Source organism: Emys orbicularis, chromosome 4, assembly GCF_028017835.1.
Source record: "Emys orbicularis isolate rEmyOrb1 chromosome 4, rEmyOrb1.hap1, whole genome shotgun sequence".
Taxonomy (NCBI): domain Eukaryota; kingdom Metazoa; phylum Chordata; order Testudines; family Emydidae; genus Emys; species Emys orbicularis.
Window position 1 is genome coordinate 198,635 of NC_088686.1, and position 24,124 is coordinate 222,758.

The window sequence follows — 24,124 nt, forward strand, 5'->3', positions numbered from 1 at the left end:
CTTGAAAGCGGCCCTGGAGAGGGCTGCAGCTCTAAAAGCTGGGCTGATTGGGGAAGCGGCCGCAGCTGGGCCACACCCCAATCAGGCCACAGCTGGCCTGTATAAAAGGCTTGAGCCAGGAGCTCAAGCAGGCAGTCTCTGTCTGTGTTCAGAGAGAGAGAGAGAGAGAGAGAGAGAGAGACGGGCCTAGCTGCAGGGAGCTTTACCAGACACCCAGATTGGGAGCAGGGCTGGGGCAGGGCCAGAGGAGCTGGGAGCTCCGGCCTAGGAAAGCCCCAGGCTGCAGGCCTGGCAAGGCCTAGTAGGTGTAAGGTTGCAGGGGGCAGCCATGGGTCGGCAGAGGCAGCAGGTCTGAACCCCTTTGCCTGTGACGAGTGGCCAATACTGCAGTCTGCCCTAGTGAATGGGGTCAGATGGAGACTGGGCAGTAGCCAAGACTGAGGCGAAGTGGGGGTAGTGGGTGGGGGTTCCCCAGGGCGGGGAGAACCTAAGACTGAGGGGTTACAAGGGCACTGGGGTCCTGGGAGGGACACGGGGCCACAGGTAAGGTGGATCATCAGCCTGCAGGGGGTGCTCCGGATGCTGGAAGAGCTAATTCCCAGAAGTAACCAGCAGGAGGCGCCGCAGGGGTGAGTCCGCCCCTCTACAGGGGCAAACCGAGGAGTTCAGTTTCCTGTGATGTCCGCCTGCTGCCTTTCCACCTCTCAAAACATTTACAAGTGTAAAGGGCATGAGAATGATGGCAGGAGTGTTTTGGCCATTCCAGTGAAATGATCTTTTACCTAGTGCCCAACTGTGGTTTTGCAGTGTTTTGTTGTCAGGCCCTTCGAAGCAAAGGAATAAATCATAATCCTTGTGAAATGCTAGACATGCTGTGAGGAAACAGGCAGATAGCTGGAATTTATATCTGCTTGGTACTTAGCAGCCTTTGGTAAGAAACGTTTCAAAGCAAGAGTCCCAAGTCCCCAGTGTACGTTAAAGAAGCCTGTGAATGAGGTGGCTGGAGTTTTGGAAATGAAGGACTTTGAACAGCTTGTAAAATGGCCCTTTCTACCTTGCACTTATTTTTTTAAATGTAAAGGGCCAAATCCAGCTTAGAATCATAAAATCTCAGGGTTGGAAGGAGCTCAGGAGGTCATCTACTCCAACCCCCTGCTCAAGGTAGGACCAATCCCCAGACAGATTTTTGCCCCAGATCCCTAAATGGCCCCCTCAAGGATTGAGCTCATAACCCTGGGTTTAGCAGGCCAATGCTCAAACCACTGAGCTATACCTCCACCCCGCACCCTTGCCTCCTGCATTGGTTATTCAGCCCTTACTTGGGTAAACCCTCCTGTGTAACTGATTGAGAGCTATGGCTGTAGCTGGGAGGTTGCCGGTCAGCCATGTCTCCAGCAGATGGGCTGCCCTTTAATAGGCTCCCTCATACTGTACTTCAAGGACTTCAATGTGACTCTCTTGTCAGCTGCTCCTTGACATCACCATTTGCAGCTGATTGTATCTGTCCTCTGAGATTGCCAGTTCTTCTTGCAGACCAGGGCTCTCCTTTCAGCTGGCAGGAACTCCTACACTGTTTTTGGAAAAAAAGTGTTAAAACCAGAGACTTCTGAGTTTAATGCAGCTTGTTCAGTGGATGTGGGGTTACTGTTTGTAGTGAAGGAGAGGAGAGAGGTGAATTAAGCGATCTCTCACCATCCTTCCCTTCTTGGTAAGGAGGGAATGTGCACCACTCAGTGTAGCGCAGGTTACCTCCATGACTCCACAAGCAGCTGACACCTGCATTTTGCTATTTGTTAATAAAATTTAATTGCTAGAAATATTCATACTTGAATCTGAGCTTATAGGAAGCTTCACACTGGTTAGTGAACAAATCTCCCATCATTTCATGATTTCTTATGGTCTGTTTGTCTTAGCGCATTTTACATACATTTGAGCCTTGGATGCTGAAAGCTATGGACTGTACATGGATGATGCAAGTTACAAATGAAGACCGTCTGTGTTAGAATATCAAGGGGAAGGGAGGGATCAGCATCATTTTGTTTATTTTTTCCCCTAGTCTGTCTGGTCTGAAAAGAGCTGCTTCTGCTAATTAATTTGATTGCCTTATCTCACTTGGCCAAAAATACTTAACTTTACATATCTTTTAAAAAGATGGCACTCTCTGGGATAGGACAGCATCCTCACTTAAAAGGAACAGGTGAATTGAACCCTGAATGCTCTGTTTGAACAGGAACGTTACTTATTTTTAGAAGCTAAACCATTGATAATTTGCTGCATTTAGCATTTGATTCACTTAATTGTTGAATCACTTTTACTGTTCTATAAATTGATGTAAGTGACGGAGCACACAGGGAAGCATAAACAGAAACATTTGTGTGTTTGGCCTCAGGTTTATTCACAGTTCAGAATCACATGAACATCAATCACTGCCTTTAAACTCTAGATGAACTCAGCTTTCTCCTTATCTTTATAATGAGCTTGAAAAGATGCCCCTCCTGACCATGGGGGCAGGTATCCTAACAAACTGTTTAGCAATTTGGCCATGACCTCTGTTAATTACACCACAGAAGTTGGATGTCTGTTTTCCTATTGCAACGTGGCAGCCTGTTGATCTCTGTATGGATGTGTAAGTAGACAGAGAAGTGCAGAACAATTTATAAATCTATGCAGAAGATAATGAGGGGGCTAGCTGCTTCTGATTTCTTTGTGGGATGTTGCTCTTCTAGGTCCTGATCCAGAGCCCAATGAAGTCATTAGAAAGCCTCCTGTTGACTTCATTGGGCTCTGGATCAAGCCCATAGTGTATTTTGTTTGGAAAATAAGTTGTCCCCTACCCCCAGGCAGACTTGTAATATTTGAGAGCTGTTGGGACGTGTCAAGTCTTACTTGCCAGTACGTCAGACCTGAGGCAAGTACATGTAGCTCTTGTCTTAGATCACTAAGTTTCTTCATCTACTGTGAATGTCAAAAGTTGCTCTGGAAAACCGATGCAATGTAGGGTTGTTGCCCATAGTAGGTTTTGAGCTTTAAAGACTGAGCTTTTAAAAGGACTTTGTTTCAGGCATTTTTCTTCTTTTAATGTTTCATTATTTCCCATCAGTCTCTCACCAGTCATCTAGACATGTATGTATTGATTGGAGCCGTGCCGAACTGATGGTGTTTCAGTGGATAAGGTTATTATGGATTTGCAGAATGAACTTAAACCCTTTTGGAGGTTTTATACAGAGGGTAGTCTAAGCACGAGGGGAAATCCCTATCTATTGTTATTACAGAGAAACTAAACAAACACTGAGAAACTTCTGAAAACCAGCCGGTCAGACTAGTCCAATGGTGTTTTCCTAGGCGTTAACTCACCACAGAAGACTGCAAGATGTATGCTGGAGTACGAACTGATTTGTTTAATAAAAAGGAAAAAATGTTAGTTCTGTAGCCTGATTCTATAATGGTCAATTGTATTTGTTGCCAATTAATATTAATGACCTGGGGTAATGGGGTTCTAGTTTAGGAATTAGACACAACAGAATTAAAACTAACCAGTTCCGTCTCTTGTGGGGAACCGTGGGTGTAGGGCAAAGACACTCATAGTGAGGGCAAAGCAGAACCATGGCCACCTTTATTAACACAATCAGCAAAGACAGGAAAGCTCTAAACCACAGAAACAAACTGCAGTAATACAGTATTTGGGATACCTTTGTTATCATTCCTTGCATATGCTCATATACTTGTATACTCACACCCTTCCCTGGGGATCTGGTGGTAAAAGACGAAGGACAAGTCCTGACCCTAGCATGCCAAATGAGTCCAATGTCCAGACTCCAGTGCCCAAAGGTCGGTGACAGATGATGATAATGGAGGACTGAAGGGTCAACGGTGGAAAGCTCACCCTCTTCCCCCCGCCCCCCATGGTGGCCTGGTCTATAGGGCCAGGGTACTATCACAAATATTCATTCAGAGGCCCAGCCTCCCATGTGCATATCTAACTTCCTCACCCTCATAATATCGGGTTGCCTTTATCGTCTAGCTCAGAGGTGGCCAACCTGAGCCGGAGAAGGAGCCATAATTTACCAATGTACATTGCCAAAGAGCCACAGTAATATGTCAGCAGTCCCCCATCAGCTCCCCACCCACCGCTCCCAGTGCCTCCTACCCACTGGCGGACCTGCCAATCAGCACCTCACCCTCCCTCCCCACACCTCCCGATCAGCTGTTCTGTGGCATGCAGGGGGCTCTGGGGGTGGGGGGAGAGAGAGTGCAGGATTGAGGGCATAGCAGGCTCAGGGGAGGGGGCAGGAAGGGGTGGAGTGGGGGCAGGGCCTGTGGCAGAGCCAGGTGTTGAGCAGTGAGCACCCCCCCGGCATATTGGAAAGTTGCCACCTGTAGCTCCAGCCCCGGAGTCGGTGCCTATACAAGGAGCCGCATATTAACTTCTGAAGAGCCGCATGTGGCTCCGGAGCCACAGGTTGGCCACCCCTGGTCTAGGTTAACATGAATGCCTTGTAGCTAATTACCATATATGTCAACTGTTGCTAAAGCAACTTTGTGTTAAACATCTGCCAACAATTTTATCCTAAAATATCCAAGCCTAGTATCAATTCATTATTCCTGTGGCTGCCTGATCTTATGTACCAACTTCCCTCTTAAGCAAGTGTAACGCCGACAGGCCCCGGTCATTGGCAGGTGAGATCGAACCTGGGACCTCTGGAGCTTAGTTCATGAGCTAAAAGCCAACTGGCTGTTAGTTAAGGCTGTAGAGCAAACTCATTAATCTCTCTCTAAGTGATCTCGGTGCCATTAGATGGGACAGAGCACCACACCCAGAAGGTGTGTGAGTTACATACTTCCCCTAGTTGAGGAAGCGCATCCCGAGCTTCAGAGACTTCCCAGTTGAAATCCCGGACGAGCCCCCACTTGTAACACTGACAGACCCTGATCCTCGGCGGGTGGGATTGAACCTGGGACCACAGTGCATGAGCCTCTACTGCATGAGCTAAAATCCATCTGGCTGTTAGCTAAGGCTGTAGAGCAGTGATTCTCAAATTTTTTTTCACGGAACACTTGAAAATTGCTAAGGGTCTCGGTGGACCACTTAATGATCTTTCCAAATGTTGTTTGTACTGTTAGCTAACTATTGTAAAGCACTTTGGATAAAAGCACTAATATATATATATATATAAAACTTAATAAACATTTTTTGTTCTACAAATAAAAGCACACAACTCATTATTTTAATATCAGTAGTCTTACCTTTCTAAGGCGATGGATGTGCCCTCTCTCCCCTGCCATGGCAGCCACAGAGCTGGGGCTGGGAAGGAGGGGGGTCTCTCCCTCTCTTTCCCCGGCAGCCACAGGCCTGGAGCTGGGGAAAGTCACCTCTTTCTCTGCCTGCCGCAGCCCTGCACATCCCAAATTCCACCCACCCCCTCTTCTCACCCCACTACCCCTATTCCCTCACAAGGCCACCACCTCACCTTACATGTGCGTCTTCTCCAGGGTCCAGGCACTTAATTAGTGGAGCCATGCCTGCGCAGCTCCACTAATTAGGTGGGTGGCCCTTCATTCTCTCGTGTGCAGCCACCCGGGCATGCAGCTTAGAGGGAACTATCTGCAGACCACCTGAATGGAGCTCGTGGATCACTGTTTGAGAACCACTGTAGAGCAAACTCATTAATCTCTCTATCTCTGTCTGTCTTGGTGCCACTAGATGGGACAGAACACCACACTCAGAAGGTGTGTGGGTTACGTAAGCTATTCTCAGTTGCCCAAAATCTAGGGTAACTGTTGGGCCATTTTATCTATACTAAGGGTCATAGGCCTATGCTTCACTTATGCTAACCTGCTTAAACCAATGCATTACAGGGTACAGGCCTGAAGGTTCCTTGGGTTACTGCTAAATAAAATAAAATGCTAAGCTAGCTTTATGGGCTACAGTTCAAATATTCATACAGCTATAAAAATGTCTGACATCAAACTGACCTTTATAGAGAAGACTTTATATGTGGTTCTAAAGTATTGTGATCTGACATTCACCTTTACTTTAACTCAGAAAGCGGAGAGGGATTAAAATGTCCTGAAATGGGCATCTCAATAGTGTTCCCATATTTAGGGTTGGCCTTGTTTCATTGTGCCATCCATTTTTTGTTGGAGTCTGACAGGCAAGCCCCGAGGAGTAAATAATCCTGCATTATGAGGTGATGGATTGGATGAACTGCTGAGCATAGAAATACAATACATATACATGAAACTAAATTATCTTCCTATCCCCATCCCTCTGCTTGCCAGGACAGCAAGGTGCAGTATCCAGAGTTGCCTTGAGCAAATGAAAACATGGATCTGATGTAAACCTCACATAATTAAACAATCATTTAAAAAAGAAATCCTTTTGAAATTCCAGTGATGATTGTTCTGTATGAAAGCTTCTGAACTGAATTCATTTCAAATTCATACACAAAGGAATAACCTTCTCAATATTTCATCCAACTCTATTAATGTATCTAGTGAAACTGACTGGATAAATATTCATTATGTTCCTTGAAAGCACAAAGTATCATCATAACCCCCCCCCACCCAATTATAACAAATAGTGGGAAATCTGCTAGTACCACAATGCTACAAAACATACAGGATTAACTATCCTGAGGGGTGCTTTTTTATGAAATGTTGTCCTTTAAGATTGCACATAAGGAGGCAAAAAGACTTCACATTATACAGCCTGGAGATAACCTATAAGCTCTTTTGTACAGCACTTCAGGCCGCTCCTGCTATAGATTTACCTACCAGCTGGCATCTGCTCTCTCTGTTCTGCAAAAATATGCAAGTGGCAGAAGAAGTGGAGAAATAGGGTGATTAAAGTACCAGCTTCAAGGTACTTCCTTTGTGGAGGCATTTTGAAAAAATGTTACATTAAAACTTTGAATACAAGTAGGGCTGCTACTGCCTTATTGAGATGGTGACATTCATCTCAAGTCTCTACAGTAGAACCTCAGAGTTACAAACACATCGGGAATGGAGGTTGTTCATAACTCTGAAATGTTCATAACTCTGAACAAAACCTTATGGTTCTTTCAAAAGTTTACAACTGAACATTGACTTAATACAGCTTTGAACCTTTACTATGCAGAAGAAAAATGCTGCTTTTAATTGTCTTAATTTAAATGAAATAAGCACAGAAACAGTTTCCTTACCTTGTCAAAATAAATAAATAACAACTTTCCCTTTATTTTTGTAGTAGTTTACGTTTAACACAGTACTGTACTGTACAGTATATGGTTTTTTGGCTCTCTGCTGCCTGATTGCATACTTCCAGTTTCAAATGAGGTGTGTGGTTGACTGGTCAGTTCATAACTCTGGTGTTTAACTCTGAGGTTCTACTGTACTATCTTTACTACAATTGTGTGAAACTGTCCATTTTAACTTAAAAATAAGTGCAACTATTTATGGAACTAACTATTCATGAAACACCTAGAATATGTCATTGCTTATTGAAGTTTTATCTGAGTAAGGACTGCAAGATTTGGTATTTATTTAGTATTAATTTAATTATACCTAATATTTAGCATTAAGTATCATATTTAAGAGTAAACGAATACATCTACATTTTATCTCCTAACACAATCTATATAAGTAGAGGTAAACAACCTGGCAAAACAGCAAGTACAGTATAAAGATTCAGTTAAATATTTGGGATAATATCTATACTTTTTGTAATATGAAAAGAAACTGTTAAAAACACTACATATACTATAACAAAATATTACTTCTGACTAGAGCTGGTTGAAACTAAGAATTCCAAAATGGAACAAAAACTTGAAAGCTCCCATAAAACAAATTTCAGAAAAAAACTAATTTTAGACCAATCAAAACATTTTTGTTTCAATTATTACTTTTTATATTTACATATTAACATTAAGGATTAGTATTCTTTAAATATAAAATTGGTTGATAATTGGTTCAGTAACTGGTTTTGAAATTGGTATTCTAATTCATAAATAGCATTGCAATTGGTTTCTTATTTGGTTTGCTCATTTATAATTGGTGTTCTAATTGGTGGTTGATTTGGTAACTGATATAATAAAAATATGAAATGTAATACAGTAGAAATTAAACTTCAAAATAAAAAATTGAAATGTTCTGTCTTGACCTTATCAAAATGTTTCATTAATTTTTTTTTAATGAAATGTTGGTGAAATTGACGTTATTGTGGAATATCTAAATTTTGTAGAATTGGCATTTTCTGATGGGAAAAACATTCTGTCAGAAAAGTTTTGAAAACTACTAGTGAAGTCTGATACCATTGGTAGTTTGGTAAGAGAAGTTCCAGAATGCTCTCCCTACAGGTGGCTGTGGCCCAGACAGCTGGGCGGTTTGGTTCAGATAAGCACCACACATTCTTATCCATAGTCCTTTTCTGAACTGTCCAAGTTGGTGAACTCAGAACATTAGTTTGGAAATCTCATAAGAGGCTTTGCCAATTGGGAGTTCATTTCTAAAATGTACCATGCATATTTAAATGCTTGTTTATAAATGACATAAGAATGGCCCTACTGGGTCAGACCAAAGATCCATCTAGCCCAGCATCCTGTCTTCTGACAGTGGCCAGTGCCAGGTGCCCCAGAGGGAATGAACAGAATAGGTAATCATCAAGTGATCCATCCCCTGTCACTCATTCCCAGCTTCTGGCAAACAGAGCCTAGGGACACTATTCCTGCCCATCCTGGCTAATAGCCATTGGTGGACCTATCCTCCATTAATTTATCTAGTTCTTTTTTGAACCCTGTTATGGTCTTGGCCTTCACGAGATCCTCTGGCAAGGAGTTCAACAGGCTGACTGTGCCTTGTGTGAAGAAATTCTTCCTTTTATTTGTTTTAAACCTGCTGCCTATTAATTTCATTTGGTGACCCCTGGTTCTTTTGTTATGAGAAGTAGTAAACAACACTTCCTTATCTACTTTCTCTACAGCAGTCATGATTTTATAGACCTCAATCATATCTCCCCTTAGCCTTCTCTTTTCCAAGCTGAAAAGTCCCAGTCTTATTAATCTCGCCTCATACGGAAGCTGTTCCATACCCCTAATCACTTTTGTTGCCCTCTTCTGAACCTTTTCCAATTCCAATATATCATATTTTTTTTAGATGGGGCAATCACATCTGCACACAGTATTCAAGATGTGGGCATACCATGGATTTATATAGAGGCAACATATTTTCTCTCCTATTATCTATCCCTTTCTTAATTATTCCCAGCATTCTGTTCGCTTTTTTGATTGCCTCTGCACATTGAGTGGATATTTTCACAGAACTATCCACAATGACTCCAAGATCTTTGAGTGGTAACAGTGAATTTAGACCCCATCATTTTATATGTATAGTTGAGATTATGCTTTCCAATGTGCATTACTTTGCATTTATCAACTATTAATGATCTTTCTCCATTCCACCACCCCAGTTCTGAAATACTATGATTGGGCCCTGAGTCCAAGCCTGTCTTTTGCAGCAGTCTTTCTACAATGTAGCATCCCATTCTGAAGTGTTGCCAGGAAGCTCCCCTAAAAATGTGTAATTGACTTAGGACTAGGATCTTTTTTTGGACCAATGAAATTCAGTGTCTTTATCAATGATCTGGAGGAAAATATAAAATCATTTGCTAGTAAAATTTGCAGATGACACAAAAATTGATAGAATGGTAAATAATGATATGAACTGGTCAGTTATATAGACTGATCTGGTTAACTTGGTAAGGTGGGCTCACTTGAACAATGTGGTTTAACAGAGGCAGATGAAAGGTCAGACATCTAGGAACAAAGAATGTAATCAGTTACAAGATGGGAGATAATCTTGGAAATAGTAATTCTGAAAAGAAATTGGGGGTCATGGTAAACAAAGCCGCTGAACATGTGCTCCTCATGAGATACTGTAGCTAAAATGGCAAAGGTGATCCTTGGATATATTGCAAGGGAATATCATGTAGGTCTAGGGAGGTGGTATTGCTGCTGTATTAGGCATTTGTGAGGTGATTATTGGATGCTGTGTCCAGTTTTGGTATCCACACTTCAAAAGGGAATCGAAACATTGGAAGAAGGTCAGAAAAGAGCTACGAGAATAATTTGAGGTCTAGAAAACCGGCCTTATAATGAGATACCAGAGAAGCTCAATCTATTTAAAGCAACAGAGAGTCCTGTGGCACCTTTAAGACTAACAGATGTATTGGAGCATAAGCTTTCGTGGGTGAATATTCACTTCGTCAGACGCATGCGTCTGACGAAGTGGGTATTCACCCACGAAAGCTTATGCTCCAATACATCTGTTAGTCTTAAAGGTGCCACAGGACTCTCAGTCTGGATCTGTAAAAAGCAACAAACACGGCTACCCCTCTGATACTCAATCTATTTAGTTCATCCCAAAGAAGGACAAGATGTGACTTGATCATGATGTAAAATCACCTATATGGGAAGGAGGTTTCTGATTAGGAAACAACTCTTTAATCTAGCAGAAAAAGCCATAACGAGATCCAATGATTGAATGCTGAAATTAGACACATTCAGATTAGAAATAAGGTGCAAACTTTTAACAGGGAGGGTAATTAACCATTGGAAACAAATGTCTAGAGATGTGTTGGATTCTCCCTCAATTGAAGTCTTTAAATCCAGACTAGATATCTTTCTAGAAAACATGCTATAGCTCAGACAGAAGTTTTGCGCTTGGTGTGGAAATGACTGGGTCAGGTTCTACAGCCCATTGTTATACAGAAGATCAAACTAGGTTATAATGGTCTATTCTGGTCTTCTAATCTATTGAAAATGCTACTGGGGAAGAGGCAATGTGGAGCCAATTCTGCAAACTTTGTGGTCATCAAGTTTAGAAATATCAATTTAATGATACTTTAAGGCTTCTCTGTGATGTGGTTCAGATAATAGCTGCTGGATTCCACATGACCCTCTACTGCTGTTTTACCTTGAAGACATTCAAACAGCTAGTCAATGCCAAAAGTAGAGCAAGACAGCTTCAGGTAGCATTTGGCATTGATATTACAGCAGGTGCATTAACAAAAGTCTGCCAGGAGGACAGCTCTTTAAAAAGATAATAAATGAATACAGCAATTTAAAAATGACAAATACAACTGCAATATTAATTTTAAGATCTCTTATTTGAGGGCGAGTATGTGTAAATACGCAAAACCACTACATTTGTATCAGTTAAGGTTGGTAGTAATAACAGACCTAACACACAGCCCCACCATTTTAAGGTATCTAATAGTACAACACGCCTTCCCCCAAAGACATGCACCTTACCATGCAACCCACCATACACAATTGACAATGTTCCACACCCTTAATTCTCCCCAGTAGGGATGCCAGCCTTCCAGCACCACCTTCCCCAAACTTGCTACCACCACCTCTACTTCAAACAGACTAGATTCTCCCCATCTCCAGAGGTTATCCTGTCTGCATAGCTCTGTAGAGCCACCCACTCTTAGAATCATAGAATATCAGGATTGGAAGGGACCTCAGGAGGTCATCTAGTCCAACCCCCTGCTCAAAGCAGGACCAATCCCCAGACAGATTTTTGCCTCAGATCCCTAAATGGCCCCCTCAAGGATTGAACTCACAACCCTGGGTTTAGCAGGGCAATGCTCAAACCACTGAGCTATCCCTTCCCCCATTTCCTCTTGCTTGGGGAAAGGCGTGCTGAGAAGCTGGCACCCCTTTACAGGGGCAGAGTATGTTCTTTTTGTGACTTGCATTTCTGTTTTTGTGTCATGCATGTTATGCATTTAGCAACATCAACTGTTTCACAGCAAAGGTTTTGTGTGTGTTTATATACCCTTCCTCATATATATATTTTTATACTGCATATGGCTTATTTTATAATCTTTCATCCTCTTTTAAGGCTTGCTCTTTTGGGAGTCTTTGCATCCTCTATTTCAGTTCACATTCTTGAGCAGTCTGGTTTGAATCTGTTCCCTTTTCTAGAAGATGCAGTATACATACCAGCCGCAGCATCTGGGACAGGTTGCACTGCCCTAAACAGAATGGGCACATTTTGTTCTTTACTTTATGATCTTTGTAGTTTAGAAGTCCCTTGCTGTAGACTATGAGAATACATTTTCTGAGGATTATATTCACAACTGTTCTTTCAATGGTAATTGTCTGATGTCTTACTACTGTTGATGCAGTAATGCAACTAGGACAAGGTGAAAGGTTTGGAAGAAGATGTAAATACACTCCCTCTGCAATGATTCTGGATATCTGAACCATTTAAGAATGGGATCTATATTATAGCAATACTGCTCTGATATGCCTGAGTTCCCGTCCATAAAAATGAACAGCCCTGTGGACTTTCACATGGAGACCTGGACCCTGACCACCACAGACTCTGTCTGGTGAAGCCAAACCCTAGCGTCAGTAAGGTCACAAACCTTGGGGGGGGGGATCACTTTGAGTTCAGGGTAGAATTTTTGCAGGAGTGTGTGGAGCCTTTGAGAGGATTTTCTGGGAGTGAGGAAGAATGCTAGAGGGGATTGTAGATGTGTCATAGACCAGTGATAGCATCAGCTATGGAGTTGGCTGGTGGTTGTGCTGATCAGTTTCTGCTCCCTGCTTTGCCAGAGAAGCCAGGAATATATTCAGTTTTTCTTAAAACTCTTCCACTGGCCCCCCTCATGTCTGCTGCTCCCCCTATCACAGGTGAGGTGAGTGGAAGGAGAGAGGACTCCTTGGGAGGGGAGCATGAAGGCCAGGCCACTCCAAACACTCTCAAAAGTCCTGATTCAAATAGTAATACATAGAGCTTAAAACAAAAACCAAACTTCCCAAAATAATGGCTGCTGTTAAACCATTAATCCGCCTACTGAACAGAACACAAAGGAATGATCCAGCAGAAGTGATCATGTGATTTGGGATTGTTAAAGTGGCCTCAGAATGAACCAAAGAGCAGATGGCCTGTAAAAAGGAAGATAAAACAACATGATAGAGGGCATGAAAATCAGCCCGAAATAGAATGTTCCAAAGCCTCTAATGAGGAGATGGCAACTGGAGATACTAGGACTTGGGGGGAAAGAGGCCATTTCAGAGGTGGGTTTTAGAAAGAACAGGTGAAATTTAGTTGTAAATAAACCAATTCTTTCACTTTTTGTATGAAGAGTTTTGCTGTTGGTCTAGAATGATTAACAGCTAATGAAGACCAACACCTTCTCTTTGTAATTCTTGTATTTGTGGACATGCCAAATGACTTGAATGATGCACAGAAATGCCAAAGCAAAATCTTGAGTTTGCTGGATTTTCATATAGGCAAAAGACCATGTCACATTGCTCTGCCGAGATGCTGCTAATAGTTGTTTTGTGGCTATAGAAGAAATTAGCAAGATATTGGGCTCTTTTTAGGAAGAAGTAGACAGTAACAAAGCAAGTACAGAGTAATTTGTTAAAACGGGGTTGCCAGTCACTGAGAGGGAAATGGGAAGGAGTGGTAGATCGATCTCTGAGAGAATTAACTCAGATGCAGCACCTAGTATTTAGTGTGGTCCTTCCATCTGGTTTGACAGCTGGGTTGACGGAGGCCAAATATGCCTCTCGATACGTGTCTTTCCAAAGGTCACACAGTAAGTAAGTGATTAAAGATGGAGTTAAACCCATGTCCCTGCTGGTTTACAGATATTTGTTGTAACTGTTTAGCTAGACTGTCTTGTCATTTAGTTGGGTGATAGAAATTTTTCAGAGAATAAAAGTTGTACTAAATGTGTTATAGGCCTCCTGACCACAGTCAAACTACTGGGCTGTGAAATAACTGAACCAATAAAAAATAATAATGTAAAAAAGCCAGAATGCTAGTGATAGGAAATGTTACCTAGCTAGGCAAAGAGTGAAACACACTAAAATAAGGGAAGTACTATGTTTGTGGAGCTGTTGAAAAACTGCTTGTAAGTTTCCCAGGCCAAATTTAGTCCTGATGTAATTCCACTGAAATCCAGGAGTTAAGCCATGGGCGGCTTTGACTCATTTGCTCATCAAGTGACATAGACAGATAAACTGTGCATAACATTTTACACACAAAGGGAAAGCAGAAAATGTGAGGTTCAGTTTTTTGAAAAAAAGAATAATTTCCAGTCAGTGCAGTGCAGTCAGTTTTTGTGATTTAAATCAAAGACAATTTCCCCTAGTAAAAGATGCTTTGGCGTTGAGAAAATGCAACATTCAGAAGCTCAACTCTTTTGTTTATGTTGAAAATGCTGAGGGCGGATAGCAACACACTGAGAAATGTGTAATTAGTGAATGATGCCAAGTGTGACTTTCCAGTGCACTACACCAGTTTAACTCCACCGAAAGGAAGAGCATTGCACAACTGCAGATGGGTGTAAGGGTGGAGAATCAGGCCTGAAGTGCACATAGAACAAACCTGCACAACTGCTTTGATTAAGGAAGGAGTGCCACTTATCTGAAATCCAGGAAATCATTTGATGCTTCATCAGACAACCAATGCATGTGTAATGTCCAAGTGTGGGGTGACAGAGAACTCTGGAACCAGGCTGACAGTTATTCCAGGGACAAGAAACAGTTTCATAAAAACCAAAGAACCCTCTTCCTGGAGTGCTGCTCCCTTTATTCCCTCCTCTCACTCTTCTCTATGTATATTGTTCACACTTGCCCCAGGTATTGAACATTCTTCTTCCTAGGCATCTCAGGTTCCTCCTAAAACCTCCCTGTTGTCTAGTTGCAGAGTACCAGCTCCTTGGGGCAGGGTCGTCTCAGTCTCTGTCTGCAGAGCACATTTGGGAGGGTTTATGTAAATCTGCATTGGCTTTAATCTTCATCACTTCCTTTCTTTGTACATCTTTCTATTGGATGGTTAATCTGTTGTAGCATGTAAACTCTGAGGCAAGGACTGTCTGGATAATGCCTAGCACCAGAGTACAGATAGATAATAAGAGATTATCCTTGGTTGGTGGATAGGGACTATGGCTCCATATCAATATTTTTAAGTACAGTTGGAACAAAAAGAATCCTGACAATGGTACTGGTCCATTGCTAGATGTAAATGGTGGAATTATCAATAATAATGGAGAAAAGGCAGAGTGTTCAATAATATTTCTGTTCTGTATTTGGGAAAAAACATGTCATAATACATAACACACTTTCTATTCCATGAGTATCTCTGGAGAATGCTAAACAGCTATTAAAATTAGACATTTTTAAATCAGCAGGTCCAGATAAGATGCATCCAAGAGTTTTAGAAGAGCTGCCCGAGGAGCTTGCTGGACTGTAAATGTTGATTTTTTTCAGTAGTCTTAGAGCACTAGGGTAGTTCTAGAAGACTGGAAGAAAGCTAATGGTATACCAACATATAAAAAGAGTAAATGGGGTGACCCAGATAATTGTAGGCCTTTCAGTCTGATGTTTATCCTGGGCAAGATAATGAACTGGTTGATATGGGAATTGATTAATACGTAATTAAAAGAGTAATATAATAAATGCTAATCAACATAGCTTTATGGAAAATAGATCCTGGCAGACTAACTTCATATCTTTTTTGGATAAGATCACAAGTGTGTTTGATAAAGTTAATAGTGTTGATTGTTGTATATTTAGACTTCTGTAAGACATTTGACTTGGTACCACATGACATTTTAATTAAAAAACGAGAACAATATAAAGTAAACATGGCACTCATTAAATAGATTAAAAAAGGTCTACCTAATAGTTTTCAAAATGTGATTGTAAATGGGGAATTGTCATTATACGGGTGCATTTAACTTTTTTATGAGTGACCTGGAAGAAAAAGCCATCACTGATCAAATTTGCAGATGACACAAAAATTGAGGAGTGGTAAACATTGAAGAGGTGGGTCATGTTAGAAGGCTTTCCCTTTACCCTCTCCCCTGGTTCTTGTCACGTGGACAGAAAGCAGAAGATCAGAAGTCCGAAGTGCAGATAATGCAATGTTTATTGCATCCTTCAGAACATTTATTAACATTGCTAGTTGAACATTTTGTATTCCCATACACACCTCCCACCAGATTAGCCTTCTGAAGCCATCCCCTACCCACATTATGAGGTCTCCTGTACATTGAGTTAATAGCAGGTTTACCTTTGCTGCCCTTTTCCACCCTGTTGTGACTGCAGACAGCTGCTGTGCCAGTCGTTCATTGATCTGCTCCTGCAAATTTATTTTTTGGTTTATTAGTTGCTTAGGCTAGGTCTACACTACCCGCCTGAATCGGCGGGTAGAAATCGACCTCTCGGGGATCGATTTATCGCGTCCCGTCAGGACGCGACAATCGATCCCCGAATCGACGCTCTTACTCCACCAGCGAAGGTGGGAGTAAGAGCCGTCGACGGGAAGCCGCGGAGGTCGATTTTGCCGCCGTCCTCACAGCGGGGTAAGTCGGCTGCGATACGTCGAATTCAGCTACGCTATTCGCGTAGCTGAATTTGCGTATCTTAAATCGACCCCCCCCGTAGTGTAGATGTAGCCTTAGTTAGCCAAAAGAGACAGTCCTGTGGCACCTTATAGAGTAACAGACGTATTGGAGCATAAGCTTTCGTGGGTGAATGCCCTTCTTAATTCTCATTTTGTGCCTTTTTATTTGTGTGCAATGGACCCATTCTTGCATTTATTTTATTCCCAATAGTAGCAGACTGGGCCCCAATCGGTCTAGGACTGGGTAAGGGCCTTTCCACTTAAGAGCTGGGAATGGATGATGTCCTGGAATCTGGTACATCATGTAATCTCCCACTTTGGGTAGATCGTGCTCTCCAGGCAGGTCATATGACGCTTTGACCTTTGCTGCTCCCTGTTCATCTAGCCAGGCCACCACCTGCTGTACCTGCCGTACATGATCCGTTCGCGTTAAGACCCTCTCCTGTGTTAGACTGTGTGTGGAGAACTTCCCTGGTACTGGGATCAGCAGATTCTCCCACTGCTTCATGGGTCTTTCCATGAGAGCTTCATAGGGGGAGAATCCTGTTCCCTTTGATTTTCGGGCCCTTATCCTCATTGAGACAAAGGGCAGCAGTTGTGACCAGTTTTTCCCTCCCATTTTTACTTCCTTTTTAAGCTTGCTTTTGATAGTACAGTTCATGCGTTCCACCTGCCCTGCAGCCTGCGGATGATGGGTGATACGGAACAACTGTGTTATTCCAGTGAGTGCTGTGAGCTCCCCCATCAAGTTTGACCAGAAGGCGGCTCCTTGGTTGGAGTCAATTACCTTTGGAACCCCACAATGAGTGAATACCTTATTTACCAGCTTTTTAGCGGTCACCCGGGCAGTCTGACGCCTTATGGGGAATGCCTCCACCCACCTGCTGAAGGCATCCACCAGCATAAACCGATTTTTCCTTTTATTTGGTGGTAGGGATTCTGTGTAGTCTATTTGTATTCTTTCCCAAGGTCGTCGTGGGGCCTGTCTCATTAACTTCCCCCTAAAAACCTTGTGTGCATGTTTAGCAACCGGAGGGGGTTTTGGTGAGACTGAACTATTACCTTCTGCATTCCTGTCAGGTATTTGAATTTTTTTACACCCCAATAGGTACACAGCAGCACCTTTTTATACCATTTATACTTAAGCGCTATAGCACTTAGAAGTTGTGATGAATGGACTATAAGGTTGATAGAAAGCTGGCTAGATTGTTGGGCTCAATGGGTAGTGATCATCGGCTCAATGTCTAGTTGGCAGCCGGTATCAAGCGGAGTGTCCCAGGGGTCGGTCCTGGGGCCGGTTTTGTTCAACATCTTTATTAATGATCTGGATGATGGGATTAATTGCACCCTCAGCAAATTCATGGGTGACACTAAGCTGGGGGGAGAGGTAGATACGCTGGAGGGCGGGGATAGGGTCCAGAGTGACCTAGACAAATTGGAGGATTGGGCCAAAAGAAATCTGATGAGGTTCAACAAGGACAAGTGCAGAGTCCTACACTTAGGAAGGAAGAATCCCATGCACTGCTACAGGCTGGGGACCATCTGGCTAAGCGGCAGATCTGCAGAAAAGGACCTGGGGATTACAGTGGATGAGAAACTGGATATGAGTCAGTAGTGTGCCCTAATTGCCAAGAAGGCTAACAGCATATTGGGCTGTATTAGTAGGAGCATTGCCAGCAGATTGAGGGAAGTGATTATTCCCCTCTCTTCGGCCCTGGTGAGGCCACACCTGGAGTATTGCATTTAGTTTTGGGGCCCCCACTACAGAAAGGATGTTGACAAATTGGAGAGAGTCCAGTGGAGGGCAACGGAAATGATCAGGAGGCTGGGGCACATGGCTTACGAGGAGAGGCTGAGTGAACTGGACTTATTTAGTCTGCAGAAGAGAAGAGTGAGGGGGGATTTGATAGCAGCCTTCAATTACCTGAAGGGGGGTTTCATAGAGGATGGAGTTCAGCTGTTCTCAGTGGTGGCAGATGACAGAACAAGGAGCAATGGTCTCAAGTTGCAGTGGGGGAGGCCTAGGTTGGATATTAGGAAACACTATTTCACTAGGAGGGTGGTGAAGCACTGGAATGGGTTGCCTAGGGAGGTGGTGGAATCTCCATCCTTGGAGGTTTTTAAGGCCCAGTTTGACAAATCCCTGGCTGGGATGACTTAGTTGGTGTTGGTCCTGCCATGAGCAGGGGTTGGATTAGATGGCCTCCTGATGTCTCTTCCAACCCTAATCTTCTATGATTCTATGAAGTTAAGAGGCAAAGGCCACAGGTCGGTCCTCCGTCCCATATACACTGGAACCCCGCTATAACGCGCCCCGCGATAACGCGAATTCGTTTATAACACGGGGCGAGTCTGGCCCCGGCGGCTGCAGCAGGCGCGGGGCGAGTCTGCCGGGCGCGGGGCGTTTGGGATCCATGCCCCAGGGGCTGCAGCAGGAGCGACTCTCCCTGCAGCCCCGGTGTGCCCCTGGGGTTCTCACCTCTGTCCCCGGCAGCGCCGGCTCCAGCCCGCATCCTTCCCTCCCCGCCGACCGATGTAGGGGGCGGCAGCGCGGAGGAGGGGAGCGCCCTGCTGGGAGCGGGCTGCAGAGTGGCGCGGAGCCCTCCCGGCAGTCGGCGCAGCAGGCCGGCGGCGGTCGTCTTCGGGGGCCCCGGTCCCCTGGCCAGAGCGCGGCAAGCCCCGCGGCCCCGCTATTCCGGCGGGACCTCTGGTCGGAGTGCGGCCAGCCCCGCGACCCTGGTCGGAGCGGGGCCAGCCCCATGGCCCCGCGACCCCGGCCGGAGTGCGGCAAGCCCCGCGGCCTCGGTCTCCCGGCTGGAGCTCTGGCCGGAGCGCGGCCAGCCCCGCTCTCCCGGCGGGACCCCTGGCCGGAGCGCGGCAGCCCCATGGCCCCGCTCTCCCGGCCGGAGCGTGGCCAGCCCCGCGACCCTGGCGGGACCTCCGGCCAGAGCGCGGCAGCCCTGCAGCCCCGCGACCCTGGCAGGAGCTCCGCCAGCCAGAGGGCGGCGGCCCTGTGACCCCGGCTGGAGCGCGGCTGCCCCATGGCCCCGTGACCCCAGCCGGAGCACTGCAGCCCCGCGGCCCTGCTCTCCTGGCTGGAGCTCCAGCCGGAGCGTGGTAAGCCCCGCGGCCCCCCCTCCTCCAGCCCGCAATCCCAAGTGCCGCCCCAGGAATCGGGCCCTGCCGGCCCTGGCAGCAGGAGGGGCCGAGTGGCGAGCGCCCCGGCTGAAGGAAGCCCTGGCCGCCCCCCTTCTCTCTCTCCCCCACTCCCTCCCTCCCCCTAGTCAGGACGCAGAAGCTGAACACAAGTATAGTGGAACCCCACTATAACGCGACCCCGCATTTACCGCGATTGAATTTTTTGGACCCCAATGATCGCGTTATAGCGGGGTTCCACTGTACCTGCGTTTAAAGCATACCCAATAGTAGTGTCAGATACCAAAGGGTACAGGTAAAAAGGTTTCTCCCCATCAGGGGAGTCCAGTACTGGGGCACTGGGCAAGTGTTCTTTTAGTGCCTTTACTGCCTTTGTGCATTTTTCCGACCATTCCCAAGTAGAGGCTTGGGTCAGGTCGGACAGAGGCTGGCCCAATTCTGCATAATTGGCCACAAAATTTCTGCGTAACCCAGATAAACCTAGAAAGCTTTTTGCAAGCTTTTAATGTCAGTGGGCAGTGGTAGGACCTGCATTAAATGCACCTGTCCGCTGTCAATTTCCCTCCCCGCCTGGGACACTTTCTCCCCTAGGTAGGTTATTTTTGTTTGTTTTATTTGGACCTTTTTTATTGACCTTTAACCTTGCTTTTACTAAAACCTTTAACGTCTGGTCTGTCAGTTCCCTGTCCTCCTCCTCTGTACCTGACATTAGCAGCAAGTCATCCACATACTGTATGCATCTGGCAGTCTGATACTGACATGAGGCAGCTAGTGGTAAGGACCAAAATCCGTTTGCTATGTCCAAGACAGTAAAAACCTGGAATTGAGGTCCAATACGAGCCAGCATTTCAGGGTACGCTGCCACCACTGAGGCTGGTGAATTGGCCAGAGAATTTAATGCCCTATAATCGATAGTGAGGCACCACGTACCATTTGGCTTTCTTACTGGCCACACAGCAGCGTTACAAGGGGGTGGAACTGCTCTAATTAACCCCCTCTGCTCCAACTCCACTATAGTTGCCCCTATTTTTTCCACTGCCTTTCGAGGGATTTATTGCTTTGGGGGGGGGTCTCCCCCCTCCAGCAGCACTTCCATAGATCCCTTTTTACAATTTAAATTGTTCCTAACCCACACCGGAATGCGTTCCCACCCTGCTGGGGGTGGTGGGAGGGTATGTGCTGCCTTGATAGTCATAATAGATACCCCCATAGGGATGGTGTAGTTCTGTCCATCCTGTGCCTGTCCCTGCAGACACACCCAATTAGCTTAGTTCAGTACAAGCACCATTTTGTGTAAATTCCCTGCCCCCAGAAAATTAAGTGTCTCATACAACCCCACCTGATTTTTCCTTCTCTCCAATCTCCTTTAATCCATCCCTACTTCAATGCTAATTGTCTCCCTCCCTGTTACCCCCATGATAGTCACAGTCCCTCTGTAGGTCTCCCCTGTCCCCACGTAGTTAAGCTGATAGCTGCTCCAGTGTCTATAAAAAAATCCCTCATGGGGGGGCCCCCCTTGATTGCTCCCTAGAGCGTAGGGTGACCTGACGCATCCTGTCCCAGACTAAGGGTATGGACAGGATGCCCCCTGGGCATCCCTAGATTTCAGTGTCCCCCTCCACCCCTCCTGAATGTTCAGGGAGGGGCTGGGGGTTCTGACCACAATAACACTCCTGTCTCCTAGCAAAATTGTGTGCCTGACATTGCAGGCAATCCCAGTATCCTGGTCTCCGTGGCCACTCCCCTTCCAATCTGGTAAGATCCAGGTAGCCAGCTTAGCCTGAAGTCTCTGAATCTGCTGCTCTATAGCCGTCTGCTCATCCCTGACTCCCACCCCCGAGACCACAGCCCCTTCCTCTAGACCCTCCCCTGTGAGCCGACCCCCTCCTTTCCACCCAGTACTGACCCCCCGGGGTGATAACATGGATTGGCTCTCCCCCCGATGCATTTGCCTCCACACATCTGCCTGCTCCAACAGCTGAGGCAGCTGGTTAGGAGCAAGCTTGGGACTGTAGCCTGACCCAAAGTTGGGTAAATATAATTGTAACTTGAGGATTAGCAGGTTCTTGTCCCAAGATCAGGCACAGTAAGATTATTGCAAAATTATCATATAATTTGGGAACCCTGATGTGCACAGGTGCAACACTCACACTATAGGAACTCTCTCTATATATAAATATATGATTTATTAATAATTTAGCAAAGGTTATACACACACTTAAACTTAACAAAGCAGATAGAGATAATACAGAAAGTACATTTGGACGTCCATACTTACACCCTTATCTTTCATACTTAACTATTATCTTTCTCATCACTGTCATCGTCCTCATCTTCCCCGGTGGCCATCATTCTGGCCCCTCCCAAGGTCTACATCTTTCCAACCTATCTGCTGCCCCTGGGATGTTACTTTTTTATAGTAGGTTACGCTGACGCTGCCATGACCAATGCATATTCAATAGAGGTCCTTATTTGTATTTCCTCCCCTTAAGGTGTCCGTTTTCTATACGTTAGTATATGTATGATGTTACCCTATTGGCATAGACGTCAATTTGCTGTCATGGCAGCCTTGTGGTCAGAGGTCCTATCCAGAAAGTTCTGGATGCTTGTGTCAGCTGTGTTCTGTGCTGGGATCAGCTGTGTTCTGTGGGTGGCTGATGTCAGTATTCTGGACAAAATTCCCCCTCTTGCATGCTACTTTCAGTTCCCTATAACTTATGAGTTACTTAGGTTTATCTGTACCAAAGGTTATAGGCCTCAAGCCTCACACTATCTACTAAAGCCAAATCTTACAGGATAAAAGCCTGTAGGTTCCTTGCATTACTACCAAATATAATAAAGCAGGATAACAAAGCAATGAATATAATACAGGTAAGCTGGCCCACTGGGCTACAGGATGCTGCAGCCGTAAGTGTCCCACAAACTGCGGATCACTCAGCTCCAACCATTTATTCAGTTTTACTATTTTACCAACCATTTTACACCCCCACCACGTTCTGGTGGCCCTGCGTGGGTTATCACCCATGGGCCGTCCAGGGGATCCACCCAGCACCGTGCCCATGCCTGTATGCGATTAAGTATATCCCGCCCTGTTTCCCAAAGGATTCTCTTCATCTTTTTCATCCCTGCAGTACAAGAGTACACCCCAAACAACTGTTTTGCCACCTGCCCTGGAATCAGAAATGTATTTCCCAACCCTGCACATCAATGTCCCGGGTGCCCTATCCCAACAGACTGTGCCATATGGCTACCTGATCCTCACGAGATGAAACCCTCAATCCCTCTACCTACCTCCACAAGCCACAGCACAAACTGATCCCAGTCATCCTGGGGTACCTTTCCCAGCCGACTCAGCAATGCATCCCGGTCCTTTAGGGGCAAGGGGTGAATTTTCGCCTGGACTACTATTTGGGGAGCCTGTTCCTCCCCCCAACCACCATCAGGAGCTACTATTCCCACCTGCTGGAGTTCCTGCGGGGTAGCCTTTCTTGCAGGGATTCTGACTGTGGATTGCCGGCTTATGACATTCACTGGCAGTCATGGGTATAATGTACTCTCAAGGTAGGGGGAGGGGGTGCCTCCTTTTCTGCCATCAGTGGGGCAGACGATTTGGGACCCCCCAGTCTGTTATGCCCCTGCTTACACCAGTACAGTTCACCCTCTACATTTGCCACCCACCCCACCAGTTCATCCCTCTCCCACCAAATTGCCTCACAGGATCCTCTGCCCTTGCAGCGTCCTGTGTCTTTAAATCTGCTACCTTCACCGCTAGCACCGATTTTTTTAAATCCGTTGTTGGTCCACTATCCCCTCCAAAGCTTTAATGTGTTGGAGGAAATTAGCTTCCCGTTTCATTAAGTACACCACCCCAGCACACAGACCTTGTAGTACCATTCCTTTTTTCGATTTTTTTTTTGAGGTCTCCCATCTCCTTTTCAATCTCATCCCAGGTTGACCCCCACACCTGGTATGGGACCTGATTCTTCCCTATCCATTTATTTTAAAAATCCGTTACCCTGGCTTGCCGGAACCCACAAGTACCATCATGAGAGCCCACCATAACCCCTCCAAGCAGCTGCGCTGACTGTTGGGGAGGGAGACTTACCTGTATGCTACTCACCTGTCCAACATGATGCATCTGAGTCACGCACCAAGAGGTTAGAGGACTTTCCCTTCACCCTCTCCCCTGATTCTTGTCATGCTGACAGAAAGCAGAAGACCCGACGTCCGAGGTGCTGGCAATGCGATGTGTGTTGGGGTTAGTTTCCAGCAAACATGCATCCCATAACTCTGATGCCGCAGAGCGTTGTTTCCCAGTGCTCCTCCTCCGCAGGCACAATTATCCCTGCAATGCAGGCCCTCAGTCCCACCCCTTACAATTTATGGTCATGTTCCGTTTTGGGGGGTGTAGGGCTGGGGTCTTCATTCCCACCCCTTTTGTACCCCGTGGGAGGAGTGAGGTTGTGCTCCGGTCAGGGGCAGGCATTTCTCTGGTCTTTTAGTGTTTTTATCTCCTCCCCCCTCCCAATTTCCCCCATACCCCTCCCTACTGGTTGCT